General features: G+C 35.2%; 1 protein-coding gene across 7 annotated transcripts in view; it reads right to left on the reverse strand.

Annotated features, from left to right (window-relative positions):
* The window catches only part of TUT4 (terminal uridylyl transferase 4), a 151,419-nt gene that overhangs the window by 78,949 nt on the left and 57,598 nt on the right, over window positions 1-14,872 (reverse strand). The gene's annotated exons all lie outside the window — the stretch shown is intronic.

A 14,872-nucleotide genomic window follows, 5' to 3' on the forward strand; every position in this document is an offset into this window, starting at 1 on the left:
AAGAGTGAAACCCAATGTAAACTATGGACTTTGGGTGGTAATGATGTGTCAGTGTAGGTTCCTGGCTGTAACAAATGTACCACTCTGCTGCAGGAATGCTGACAGTAGGGAAGCTATACTGTGGTAGGAAAGGAAGCATATGGGTACTCTGTTCAATTTTGCTGTGAAACTAAAACTGCTCTAAAAAAACGTTTAAAAAAATATGATAGTAAGAACACTAATATAAGAACTCATTTTGTTCTGAAATATAATAGGAACAATTTTGCATTTACCAGAGAGCACAAATTATAAGCAAATTAAAATACTGCATTTTGTTAAAATATTCCAATATTAGAACTATCTTGTATATCAAATGGAAATCAGGACTTTTTGCTGTTCACTTTGCCCTGTATGACTTAAATTTAGACCTATCCCTCTAAGCAAAGATTAATAATGTAAGTAAAAAATAGAGTCAGCAAAAGCAAACTGCATGTGTAGCACCTTTGGTTTTACTTGGTTAATTTATTAAATTACTTATTTGGGAGTAGAACACCTCTAATAATATAACTATACATCATATAAGCACAAAAATATTACCTAAAATAAACAGCTCAGAACACAGGTCATTTACTCTCAACTACCTGTATTTATACCAAAGCATATTTCCAAAAAAATAAAAAATAAACTTAACTAGTTATGTCTCCACTGAAACATCTTACTCAACTTGGACCCAGTTTTTATAATTCCTATTTGTAATATAGTCCTCTACATTCTCTGTCTTGATCTCTGTCTAGATTATTGTCTTTTTTTAAAAAAAACTTATTAGTCTTTCTAAATTATTTTATAAGTAATATTTTAAGATATTATGATAATTAAAATTTAAGCCAAAATGATATTCAATTTTCACCATTAATTTCTCGTTGAACTACATTTTTCAGTAAAAAGATATAGCACTTTTATCCAATAAGTATCCTAGTTTTTGGATATTTGAATTTATTTAATTCATTCTTCTTTCATTACTTTTTAAATTTTTATTTATTGATTTTTAGAGAGGGAGGGCGGGAGGGAGGAAGAGAAAGAGAGAGAGAGAAAAGGGAGAGAGAAAGAAACACTGATTTGTTGTTCCACTCATTTATGCATTCATTAGTTAATTCTTCCGCGTTTCCTGATCAGAGATCAAACCTGCAACCTTGGTATTATCAGGAGGACACTCTAACCAACTGAGCAAACCCGGCAGGGCTCTCTTATTATTTTTGATAAGTTGTTTTACTGTCAGTTGTCAAATATTTGACTACGCCTAAATTCTTGTAGAAACTGCTGCAGGTTCCTAATTTTAAAAATAAAAATGGGTTCTATTTCTAAAAGATTAGTTTTACCTAATCTAGTAACCAAAATATTTTAAATTTTTCTCATACTATTCTACAATAAAGACTCTTTAATAATTTTATAGATGTCACTGACAAAGGCTGTAAATAATAAAGACTTGATACAGCAACACCGATCCACAATTCTGTTTAATAAATATTTGTGGACACACTAGTCCTTCACTCAATAAAAAAATTCTATACATCAAGTTTGCATATATAAATAAAAACATACAAAGATTTTAAAAATCAATATATTTAATATAAATAAATGCTAGTGAGGCATTCAAGACTCAGAAAATTGCCAGGCTTCACTTTAAGGGAATAATTTGTTTCATATAACTAAAAGTACATTTAAATTTTTAATAGGAACAATGTGTTACTAAAAAAAAAAAGACTATATTTTCTAATCTTCCCCACCTTTTCTTATAAGAGTAGCACATGTCCTATTGCCTCCAAAACAAGTGTGGTAATTTTATAGCAAAAATTGCTATTTTTGCCCTGGCCGGGTAGCTCAATTGGTTAGAGCATCATCCCAATATGCCAAGGTTGTGGGTTTGATGCACAGTCAGGGCACATACAGGAATCAACCACTGAATGCATATATAAGTAGAACAACAAATCAATCTCTCTCTCTCTCTCTCTCTCTTCTCCCCTTCCTTTCTTTCTCCCTAAAATCAATACATTTTTTAAAAAACTTCTGACTTTTATAACTGTACGGTAATAAATTTGTAAGATAATAAATCTGTAAGATAATTTGTGGCAAATGTATTACAGCATCAATAGGAAACTAACAAAATGAAAAACAATGCTATTTTTAACTTTTTCTTTTATGCTATCAACAGTATAAAAATTTCCAAAAAAGCTACAATTCCTAGAAATAAAGTTCTCTCTGAAGAGATAGGATTTTGAAAATAAGGTCCACTGCTTCCCAGTACACAATCACAGCAAAATTGGTTGAACCAAATAAAAATGTCAGACCTACTTTCTAGTTCCTAGTTATGTTTTTAGAATATAAATGAGTATTAAATGTGATTCTAACTTTAAATAACCAGTTATTATCAAGAAAATACTAGGAAATTTTAATGAATTTATAAAGTATTTGAATACGGAAAATGATAGCATTTCTAACTTCTAGTTCTAAGCATGTCTTTTATCTTCCCTGAATATTTTACAATGCCTATCACAATGCTAGGTATTTAGCAGGCATTTAAGATCACCAGCAATTAACAGAATATCTACTCTGTACTTCACCCGCATGGGAGATCCATTAGCCCCATTCTCCCAATTCTAGGCAGCCCTGCCCTGCTGAGACTGGGCTCAGCAGGGAAACAATCTGGGAAAGACTGAGTTGTGTAGTTCTAGGCAGGGGCCATTTTTCCCTCACACATCCAACCAGTGCAGCGTCCTCCCTTCACATGGCCAAATCTTGGCCTGTTTGGAACTGATAAACTCTGCTGGCATCACCCTGCAACTCCCTGAGACCCCATCCCACCACAAAGGTGTGCAAGCACCCAGCAGGTGGAAGTAGGTATGCCCTAGGACATTTGCTGAGTGGCCTCAGACCAAGCACTGGCACCGAGTTCAAACCTGTATCAATGCGGTAAACACCACTCACCCCTACCTTGTAACTCACTGAGAACCTACCTCACGCAACTCAAGTACCACCAGAGGCTCTTTCAATGACTGAGCCTAACAGGCAGCTGACAGGTAGAGGCAGGGGAAGGAGGATCTTAGGGTTCCTTGGGATTTTTGCTGACCTGTCCCCGGGCCTGGTGCTGGTAAAGGCTGGCCTGGGTGCACAGCCTGGTCCTCCCCATGCACACCCAGGCCCAGGAGAGGCAGCCATAAACTGTGGATCACTTTGTAGCTCCAAACAGATAGCCTAGGGCCAGTCTGACATTGGCCTGCACCAGAGTTCTTCCCAAGTGGCCCTATAACAAACACACCAGTGGCCAGATTCAGATATCAGAGCAGGATCCAATTAGCTTCACAAGCGGCATATTCAAAGGGAAATCTCAACAGGCGCCAGACCCTGCTGAGGCAAATTCCACTTCATGTGGTCAGCACCTACACTGCAACTCATACACTGAGATATGGGCCAATCCTCACAGCCCACCTGAGGGTCAACCCTACATACAAACAGGTTAACAGAAATCAAGACTCAATTAATTACAACAGGAGGGCCCATATAATAGACATTCTTGGAGCACCCAGCTAAGATGATCAAGAAGACTGCAAGACACAAGACATCTAATATATAAGGCCACCCAACCAAGACTGAAAGTCATAGTATATCTACCTAATACATAAAAACAAGCACAAAGATGCAGCCAAAATGGGGAGACAAAGAAACATGCCCCAAATGAAAGAACAAGAGAAATCTCCAGAAAAAGGTCTTAATGAAATGGAAGGCAAAAAAAAAACACAAAAAAAAACAGATTATAAGGATGCTCAAGAAACTTAGTGAGAACTTCAACAAACAGACAGTAAGCATTAAAAAAAGACATAGAAACCATAAAGAAGCCCAGTCAGAAATTAATACAATATCTGAAATAAATAATACACTGGGAGGAATAAACAGTAGGTTTGGAAGAAGCAGAGGATCAAATCAGTGATATGGAAGACAAGGTAGCAGAAAACACCCTATAAGAGCAGCAAAAAGAAAAAAGAATTTTAAAAATGAGGATAGTTTAAGGGACCTTTAGAACAACATGAAGCATAACAATATCCACACCACATGGGTTCCAGAAGGAGAAGAGAGGAAACAAGGAATCAAGAACCTACTTGAAGAAGTTATGACTGAAAACTTATATGCCAACAAATTGTACAATCTGGAAGAAATGGATAAATTCTTAGAAACATACAATCTTTCAAAACTGAATCAGGAAGAATCAGAGAATCTGAATAAACAGATTACAACTAGTGAAATTATAGCAGTAATAAAAAAAAACCTCCCAACAAATAAAATTTTACCAAACATTCGAAGAAAAACACCTATCCTTCTCCAACTACTCAAAAAAATTCAAGAGGAGGAAAGACTCCCAAGCTCATTTTAGTATGCCAGTATTATCCTAATTCCAAAACCAGAAAAAGACACTATAAAGAAAGAAAGTTATAGGCCAATATATCCCTGATGAACATAGATGCCAAAATCCTGAACAAAATATTAGCAAACCGAATCTGGCAATACATTAAATTGATCATACCTTATGATGAAGGGGGATTTATTCCTGGGATGCAAGGTTGGTACAAAATCCACAAATCAATAAATGTGATACATCACATACACAAACTGAAGGTAAAAAAAAATCACATGATCCTATCAATAGATGCAGAAAAAGCATTTGATGAAATCCAGGACCCAGTTATGATAAAAACTCTCAGCAAACTGGTAATAGAGGAAACATAACTCAATGTAATAAAGGCCATATATGACAAACACACAGCCAACGTCACTCAATGGACAAAAACTAAAAGTATTTCCCTTAAGACTGGGAACAAGGCAGGGACATATTCTTTAACTACTGGAAGTCTTAGCCACAACAATCAGACAATAAGAAATAAAAGACATCCAAATTGGAAAGAAAATAGTAAAGCTCTCATTATCTGCAGATAGCATGATACTGTATATAGAGAACCCTAAAGATTCCACCAAAAACTAATCGAACTGATAAATGAATTCAGTAAAGTAGCAGGATATGAAATAAATATCCAGAAATCTGTTGCATTTTTATATACCAATAATGAAATATCAGAAAGGGAAACTAAGAAAACAATACCATTTACAACTGCACCAAAAAAATAAAATACCTAAGAATATAAATTTAACCAAGAATGTAAAAGACCTGTACTCAGAAAATTCGAAGACACTGAAGAAAAAAATTGAAGAAGATACAAATAAGTGAAAGCATATACTGTGTTCATGAATAGGAAGAATTAACATCATTAAAATGTCCATACTTCCCAAAACAATCTATAGATTCAATGCAATTCCTATCAAGATACCAGTGGCGCATTTCACAGACTAGAATATTCCAAAAATTTTTATGGAACCACAAAAGATGCCACAGCAATCTTGAGAAAGAAGAAAAGTTGGAAGAATCATGCTACCTGATATCAAACTATATTACAAGGCTATAGTAATCAAAACAGCATGATACTAGCATAAAAACAGACATAGAGATCAATAAAACAGAATAGAGAGCCCAGAAATAAACCCATGCCTTTATGGTCAATTGATATTTGACAAAGGAGGCAAGAACACACAATAGGGTGGGGAAAATTATACAGGTATATGCAAAAAAATTAAACTAGACCACCTTCTAACACCATACAGAAGAATAAACTAAAAATGGATTAAAGACTTAAACCTGAGACTCAAAACCATAAAAATCCTAGAGGAATACATAGGCAGTAAAATCTTGGGCATTTCTTATAGCAATATTGTTTCTAATATATCTCCTTGGGCAAAGAAAACAAAAGAAAAAATAAACAAGTAAGACTACATCAAACTAAAAAGTTTATCAACAAAATAAAAAGACAAACCACTGAATGGGAGAACATACTTGCCAATGACACATCTGATAAGGGGTTAATATCCTACATTTATAAAGAACTCATAAAACTCAACGTTAAAAAAACACAATCCAATTAAAAAATGGGCAGAGGACCTGAATAGACACTTTTCCAAAGAAGACATACAAATGACCAATAGATATATGAAAAGATGCTCAATGCCACTAAGCATCAGAGAAATACAAATTAAAACCACAATGAGAATCACCTCATACCCATCAGAATGGCTATCATCAATAAATCAACAAACAGCCCGACTGGCGTGGCTCAGTGGTTGAGCATTGACCTATGATTCAGGATATCGTGGTTTGATTCCCAGTAAGGGCACATGCCCCAGTAGGGGGCATGAAGGAGGCAGCCGATCAATGACTCTCTCATCACTAATGTTTCTCTCTCTCTCTCTCTCTCTCCCTCTCCCTTCCTCTCTCTGAAATCAATAGAGATATTTTTTTTTTTTACAAAAAGACTTTTTCTTCTTTGTTCATTTGGTAAGCATTTTGGCCATTTTATTATATATTAGGCTCTTCAACAGCAATGGTCAAAGGAAGTGTAAATTACGCTTTTTTCACAAGTAATTTGTTGGTTAAAACAGACTGAGACTGCCAGTTGTGTTTTGGGTTTTTTTCTAATGAGATGTAGAGATTAATCTTGAGTTTCAAATTACTGAAGCCACATTTTCCTCTTCTTCCTAATAAATAAAAAATCAAGACCTAGCTCTATATATAAGGAGTTCTGTGATGTAAGATACACTAGAGAGCTCTTGATTCTTTCAGTATCAAGCAGCTCCTGGGTATTTATTTATAATATTATACTTAATGCTTTTTGGTGGGTTTACTAAGTCCCATAAGGTGCAAAAATTGTGATACATAACTACGGTCCTACAAGGCATATGCTTCTACAACACACTCATTTTGAAATTTTACAAACTTATTACTCAGAATGGGCCACATTATGCTATAACAACAAATGCTCATCACAACCTAAAGTTGATATATCAACTCCTGCAAAATCCTCTGTGAATTTAAGTGACTGTCCAAGGCAGTCTTTTATGCACTGGCTCAGCATTCCAAATTGCTTTAATCTTGTGCTACCTCCCACTATTAGCAAAACAGGTAAAGGAATAGCACTAGTCTCCTTTGCTCCCATTTCATTTACCAAAACAAGTCACTTGGCTGCACCTAACTTCAAAACAATAAGGAACACAACCCTCAAAATGCTTCAAAATAAAGTAGTATCAATGCTTATAACATTAGTATAAGGTGAACAATGCCAGCCTTTGTCTCAATGCATATTACTATTTCCCTCCAATCCTTTTGTTCAGGGCAGATTTCATGGACATGTGATCTGTGCAGTCACACAGAGCTCCAAATTCAGAAAGACTATGTGCTTGGTTTAAAGCTCTGCTGTCACCATCTTGAAATTCTTAATAATTTTACCTTTAAATTTGTGTTTTTGGAGTGAAGTCTGACAGGACAATGTAGCATGCACGTGAACAAAGGAGATACATTCAAAATGCATGTCTGCCATTCCTTTTCACCTCATTCTCATATAAAACAATTCTAGCGGATCTACGGTGTATGGGAGTTCAGCAAGACTCAAAGTGAGTATAAGATAAACATGTTATAAGTAAGCAGAAGTACTTACAGCCCAAGAAGCCATATTTTCTGTTTAAATCATAACTTGCTTCAAACACAGAAGAAAGGCAATGGTATTCTAAGAAACATGAATGACAAAAAAAACCCTATCGTATCTTTTCTTACTCATGTTACTTCCTTGGTATTAACCAACCCCTTATGCTCAAAGTGATGACACAGGAGGAAAAAAGATAGAGCAAGCCAGTTTCTTTTCCTTTTGGTTCTGCCAAAGTCAAAGGTAGAGTGTGTTGGTAAAATGTGCTAGTATAGGAAGTGAAATAAAAACAGTTGCTTAAGATTTCTGCAGTGTTTCCCCTATTCTGGTAAGAATGAAATATACTGTATATGTACAAGCTATGAAATACCAGCGATTTCACCTAAGAGTTACATACTGTTACATTTGCATTTAAAACTGGCATTGCACAATATAAAGATAAACAGTAAAATTCATGCTTAATAATTTTAAATTTTTCATTGTTCTTTATTTAGCATGACATTTAAAAGTAAATTAGCCCTTGCTGGTGTGGCTCAGTTCAACAAAAGATCCCCGGTTTGATTCCCAGTCAGGGCACATGCCTAGGTTGTGGGCTCTACCCCAGTAGGGGATGTGCAGGAGGCAGATGATTGATGTTTCTCTCTCACATCAGTGTTTCTCTCTCTCTCTAAAATCAATAAAAACATGTATTTTTTAAAAAGGTAAATTAAAAAGTATGACATAAAGCTTTATGTATTTTAGTAGCTTTATGTTTTAGTAATAACTTAATGGCTTTTTTTCCTGCTTTTTAAAAAATTTAACAAAAAATATCTGTCAACATTCACATATAAGGTGCTCTGTTAAAAGCTGGGGATACAAAGATAAATAATGGACTCATGTCTAAAAGGGGAGAGAATCATGTAAACAAATAATGACAATATTATGTGACACATTCTATGGAAACCCTAAGGAAAGAGACTAAGAAAAGCCATCATGGAGATAATAATAGTTGAGCTAAGAAAGAATTTCCCACTTAGGAGAGGGAGTGAGAAGGAATAGTCCTAATAGATAAGACGTACGTACTAAACAAAATGTATTTATAAAACAGACAAATTTTTAGGACCATAAAATAGCACGCATACTGGTGTATAAAGCAGATGAACTGGGAATGTAAAATGGTGTTGACATTTGCATACTAAGCAGAATTTAGACTTTAGGAAAGGGAAGCTATACATTTATTTATAAGAAGAAAAGTGGCACAATTTCTGTTTTAGATTAACTTCAGCAGAACAGGAAAACAGAATGGTGAAGAAAAGGACATGAGTTAGTAAAGTAAATAACAGTAATTACCAATAATCGTAAACAGCATTAGAAGGTTACTTAGGGCCTTATCACAAGCAATTTTGGTGAGATTGGGGAGAGGGAGAGGCTGTGTTAAAGTTAAATGGGTTTCTTTCCAGAAGGACCTTTCAGACTCTTCAATATGCTAATGAGCATGATAAATCTGTGAGAAATAATTTACAACATTTATTTGACTAATAAAGAAGCTTCTTTTGCCAAGACCACATGTGTATCGGTATACACATCTCAAAGAACTGCAAGGAGTACAAGTTTTATAACACTGTTCTATGAAACAGAAGGCCAGCACTGAGTGAGAAAAGCAGAGGGCAGTAGAGGGCTTACGACAGAGGTAAAACAACAGCAAAAGTGAGGAGCAGGAAAGAAATCTAAAATACTGCCAAGCTGTGATAAGAACCTATCTAAACACATAAAGCACCAGTCTACTAGCTTATAAAATTTGCATATTTAAACTCATATTGGGTAGGGGGTTGAAAGAATGAATATTTCAATAGGGTAAGGAAACACAACAGTAATGGTACTGGCCAAAAAGAGATGAAATCTGAAAAACTAAAGAAATGAGAAAATGCATTTATAGATATTTAGGAGATTTTGGTCAGAAGTAGAACCATTTTTGAACCATATGAGTAGGTGTGTCAAGAAAAGTTGAGTTGAATATCACTGCAATACAAAAATTAAGAAAAAAATAAACTTCAAATGTTTTGCTTCCAATTGCCCAATATGATATGTCAAGGATTACACCAAAATATCAGTGACCTAGAGATTCCTAGATTGCAATGACCAAACAACATAAGAAATATAGCCAGCAGGGCACCAGTCTTAAAAGAAGAGGAATTGTAAGAATAAACAGACAACATGCAGAAAAATATGGGTCGTTTCCTAGCCTTGAGGAAACAGGAGTGAGGAAAATAAGCTACATCCCTGAGAAGATTTAGCATAATGGTTCTCAAACTTTTTTCTGTTCCAGCACCTCTGGAAAACAGAATATACTCCCAACAAATATAAAGAGGAACACAAGAATGGGGGAGGGGGGAGAGGATAACTATGAGTGATTTCTAAGGCTTTACAAAGTGATTATGAAATGCCTTCCTAAGGAAGTATAAAAAAATCACTGGTTTAAAACTGGTACTATCCCAGAAAGCGTACATACAAGTTCCAAATACAGACAAATTTTTATCTATATGACACAATTCAAAATACTGTCACATAACAATATCACAAGCTCCTACATAAAGTCCTGAAGCTCTTACAAATATTTCAATTAAAAAAAAATTTTTTTATGACTCATCATCAGCTACTGTATGTCTAGTATGCCCATTCACTTATCTTTACACATCTGCAAAATTAACAGTCCTGTCGTGTTTCCATTTTATACATTAATGAGGCACCCTGAGTTTATTACTTGCCTAAAATGACAAAAATGGGACTGGTTTATGACTAACACAAAACACAAGACCCAATTTTTGGTCCCATGTGTAAGCGCTAGAGCATGTCTCTTAGCCTAAACCAGTAGTTCTCAAACTTTCTGATCTCAGGATATATTTATACTCTTAAAAATAACCAAGTATCCAAAGAACTTTTGTTTGTGTGGGTTATAGCTATTGATATTTATGTCATTAGATTTTAAAACCAAGAAATTTCTCAAATACAAGACTATATTTTTACTTATTCTATGAGGCCAGTATTACCCTAATACCAAAATCAGACAGGACATCACAAAAAAGATGACTAATGTCTCTTATGAATATACATGTAAAAATCCTCAAAAAAAAAACTAGCAAACCAAATTCAGCAACAAAAGGATTATATGCCAGGAACAAGGGGTATCTATTCCAGGAATGCAAGGTTGGCTCAACATATGAAAATCAATTGATGTAATACAGCATATTAATAGACTAAAGAACAAAAATCACATAGTCATCTCAACAGAACAAAAAGGCATTTGATAAAATCTAACACCCTTTTATAATAAAAACACTCAACAAACTAGGAATAGAAAATAACTTTCTCAACCTGACAAAGGGCATCTACTAAGAAAACCCACAAGTGACATTTTACTTAATGGTGAAAGACTAAACGTTTTCCCCTCTAAGAGCACAAAAAAAGACAAAGATGTCTGCTGTTTTCACTTTTATTCAACATTGTACTAACCAGGGAAATTAGATAATTATAAGAAATAAAAGGCAACCAGATTGGAAAGGAAGAAGTAAAACTATATTTGCTGATGACGTGATCTTATATATAAAAAATCCTAAGGAATCCATAAAAAACTATTAGAGCGAATAAATGAGTCCAGCAAGGTTGCTATCCAAGATCAACATAAAAAAATCAGTCATATTTCTACACATTAGCAATGAATAATCCAAAAATAAAATTAAGAAAACAATTCCATTTACAATAGCATCAAAAAGAGAAAATATTTAGCAATAAATTTAACAAAAGAAGTGTAAGATTTGTACACTGAAAACTACAAAACATTGTTGAAATAAATAGGTGAAGTCCTATTTAAAGGAAATGAAAGTACACAGAAAAATATCTCATATTCATGGATTGAAAAACTTGATATTAAGATGACAATACTCCCCAAATTGACTGTCAAATTCATCACAATTTCTTTCAAAATTCTGGCTGCCTTTTTTTGGGGGGGGGGGCAGAAACTGACAAACATCCTAAAATTCTTATCAAATTGGAAGGGACGCTTAATAGCCAAAATAATCTTGCAAAAGAACAAACTGAAGGATTCACACTTTTAGATTTCAAAAATTACTACAAAGCTACAGTAATCAAGACCTGGTGGTACTGGCATAAGGCTGGATGTAGAGGTGAATGGAAAATCCAGAATCAATTGAGACTCAAGAAATAAACAGACATTTATGGTCAATTGCTTTTCAACAAGGATACCAAAATTATTCAACAAAGGAAAGAATAGTTGTATCAATAAATGGTGCTGGGACAACTGGATAGCCTCATGCAAAAGAATAAAGTTGACCGCTGGCTGGGTGGCTCAGTTGGTTGGAAAGTCATCCCTTATAACAAAAGGCTACAGGTTCGATTCCCGGGGGAACCAATCAATATTTGCCCCTCTCTCTCTCTCTCTGTCTGTCTCTAAAATCAATAAAAATGTATCCTTGGGTGAGGATTAAAAAAAAAGAATGAAGTTGGATCTCTACCTCACACCACATACAAAAATTAACTCAAAATGGATCAAAGGACTAGATGTAAAAGCTAAAACTATAGCCCTGGCTGGTGTGGCTCAATTGGTTGGGCATTGTCCCGTGAACCAAAAGGCGGCCAGGCCAGTTCAATTCCTGATCAGGGCACATGCCCAGGTTTTAAGCTCAATCCCCAGCAGGGGGCATGCAGGAGGCAGCCAACTGATGTTTCAATCTTACAATGATGTTTCTCTCCCTCTCCCTTTCCTCTCTAAAAAAAAAAAAAAAAAAAAATCAATTATATTAAATACAATAATAAAAATAATAAAATAAAATAAAAGCTAAAACTCTAAAAATGTTAGAAGGAAACATAGTTGTAAATCTTTGTAATCTAGGATTAGGCAATCATTTCTTAGATATGGCTCCCAAAGCATAAGCAACCAAAAACAAAATAGCTAAATTGGACTTTATCAAAATTGAAAACATAAGCACTTCAAATACATACTAAAGAAAATGAAAAGAACAATATAGCAGTTCCTCAAAAAAATTAAATGTAGATTTACCCATATGATCCAGCAATTCCACTTCTAGGGATATACCCAAAGAACTGAAAACAGAGACTTGAACAGATATTTATATGCCCATGTCCAGAGCAGCCTTATTTACAATAGCCAAAAAGTGGAAGCAACCAAAGTGTTTACCAACAGATGAATGGATAAACAAAATGTAGTATATACATACAACAGAATATTACTCATTCAGCCTTAAAAAGGAAGAAGTTTCTGGCACATGCTACAACATGGAAGGACCTTGAAGACATTCTGCTAAATGGAATAAGCCACTCAGAAAAGGGATAAGTATTATATGACTCTAATTATATAGAGAGTAGTAAAATTCATAGAAAGTAGAATGGTAGTTACTAGGGATTTAGGAGAGAAGGAAATGGAGAGTTACTGCTTGATGGGTACAGAGTTCTGGTTGGGGGGAAAAAAGTTCTGAAGATGGATGATGGTGATGGCTGCACAACAATGTGAATGTACCTAATGTCCCTGAATGTGCACTTAAAAATGGTTAAAATGGTAAATTTTGTTATGTATATTTTACAATTTTTTTAAATGGAAAAAAAAAAACACCCACATAATGGAAGGACAGTTTTGCAAATGAAATACCTAATAAGGATCTAGTATCCGAAACATATAAAGAATTCTTACAACTCAACAATAAAAAGACAAATAACCCAAATTTTTAAATGGGCAAAGGATGGTGAATAAACACATCTCCAAGTAAGATAGACAAATGGTGTCTGCCTGGTGTGGCTCAGTTGGTTGGGCATAGTTCTCGTGCACTGAAAGGTTGCAGGTTCAATTCCAGTTAGAGCACATGCTCAGGTTACAGGCCCAATCCCTGGTAGGAGGCGTTCAGGAGGCAGCTGACCAATGTTTACTCTCACATCAGTGCTTTTTTCTCTCTCTCCCTCTCCCTTCCTCTCTTCTCTAAATCAATTAAAAATTTTAATTGATTTTTTTAAGTCAATTTTAAAAAATCTTTAAAACAAAAAAGATACACAAGTGGCCAACAGGCATATAAAGAGGTGTCAATATCATTAGGAAAATGCAAATCAAAACCACAATGAGATACCACTTCACCTGCTAGGATGGCTGTAATTGTTGTTAATCCTCACCTTAGGCCATTTTTTCCACTGATTTTTAGAGTGGAAGGGAGGGAGGGAGGAGAACAGAGGAGGAAGAGAGAGGGAGACATCAAAGTGAAAGAGACACATTGACTGGTTGCCACCCTTATGCAGCTCATCAGGCCCCAAACCAGCAGGGATCAAACCTACAACCCAGGTGCATGCCCTTGACTGAACTGGGAATTGAACCCATGATTCTGCAGTGTGCGGACCAACACTCTAACCACTGAGCCACTCTGGCCAGGCAGGATGGCTATAATTTAAAAGCTGGATAATAACAAGTGTTGGTAAGGATGTGGAAAAATTAGAACCCTCATACCTTACTAGTCAGAATAGAAACTGGTACATCCTCTTGATAAATAGGTTAGCAGGTTCTCATAAGGGAAAACATAAATGTATCGAAACATTCATCAATCCCATTCCTGGGTATATATTCAAGAGAAATGAAAGCATACTTCTACATAAAAACTTTTACATGAATATTCATAGCAATATAATTTATAACCACCAGAGTGGAAACAACCCAAATGTCTTATCAAATGATGAATGGATAAACAAAATGTGGTTAACACTATAGAATACATCCCATAGAACGTAATATTATTTGGCCATAAAAAGGAATTAAGTGCTAATACGTAATACAATATGCACAAAACATAAAAACATTATGTTTAGTAAAAGAAGCCAGTAATAAAAAGCCACACTGCCAAAATAGACAAATCTATAGACAGAAACTAACTTAGTGACTGCCTAAGGCTTGGGGGAGGGGGTGCAAAGGAGCGATTCCAATGGGGACAGGATTTCTTCTTGGGAAGATGAAAATGTTCTGGAATTATCAGACTGACAGCTGTCTGAAGGGAGGGCTGGGTGAAAAAGGTGAAGGGCTTAAGAAAAAAAATCCTCATAGACAACAGTATGGTGATTACCACAGGGAAAGGGGGATGGGAGGAGGTAGAAGAGGTTATAGGGGGCATAAATGATGATGGAAGGAGACTTGACTTGGGGTGGTGAACACACAATACAATATACAGATGATGTATTAAAAAACTGTACACCTGAAACCTATATAATTTTATTTACCAATGTCACCCCAATAAATTCAATTTTTTTAAAAAAGAAAATGGCACAGTGGGTGTGGCTCA

The sequence above is a fragment of the Miniopterus natalensis genome, chromosome 9, assembly GCF_054644295.1.
Source record: "Miniopterus natalensis isolate mMinNat1 chromosome 9, mMinNat1.hap1, whole genome shotgun sequence".
Lineage (NCBI taxonomy): Eukaryota > Metazoa > Chordata > Mammalia > Chiroptera > Miniopteridae > Miniopterus > Miniopterus natalensis.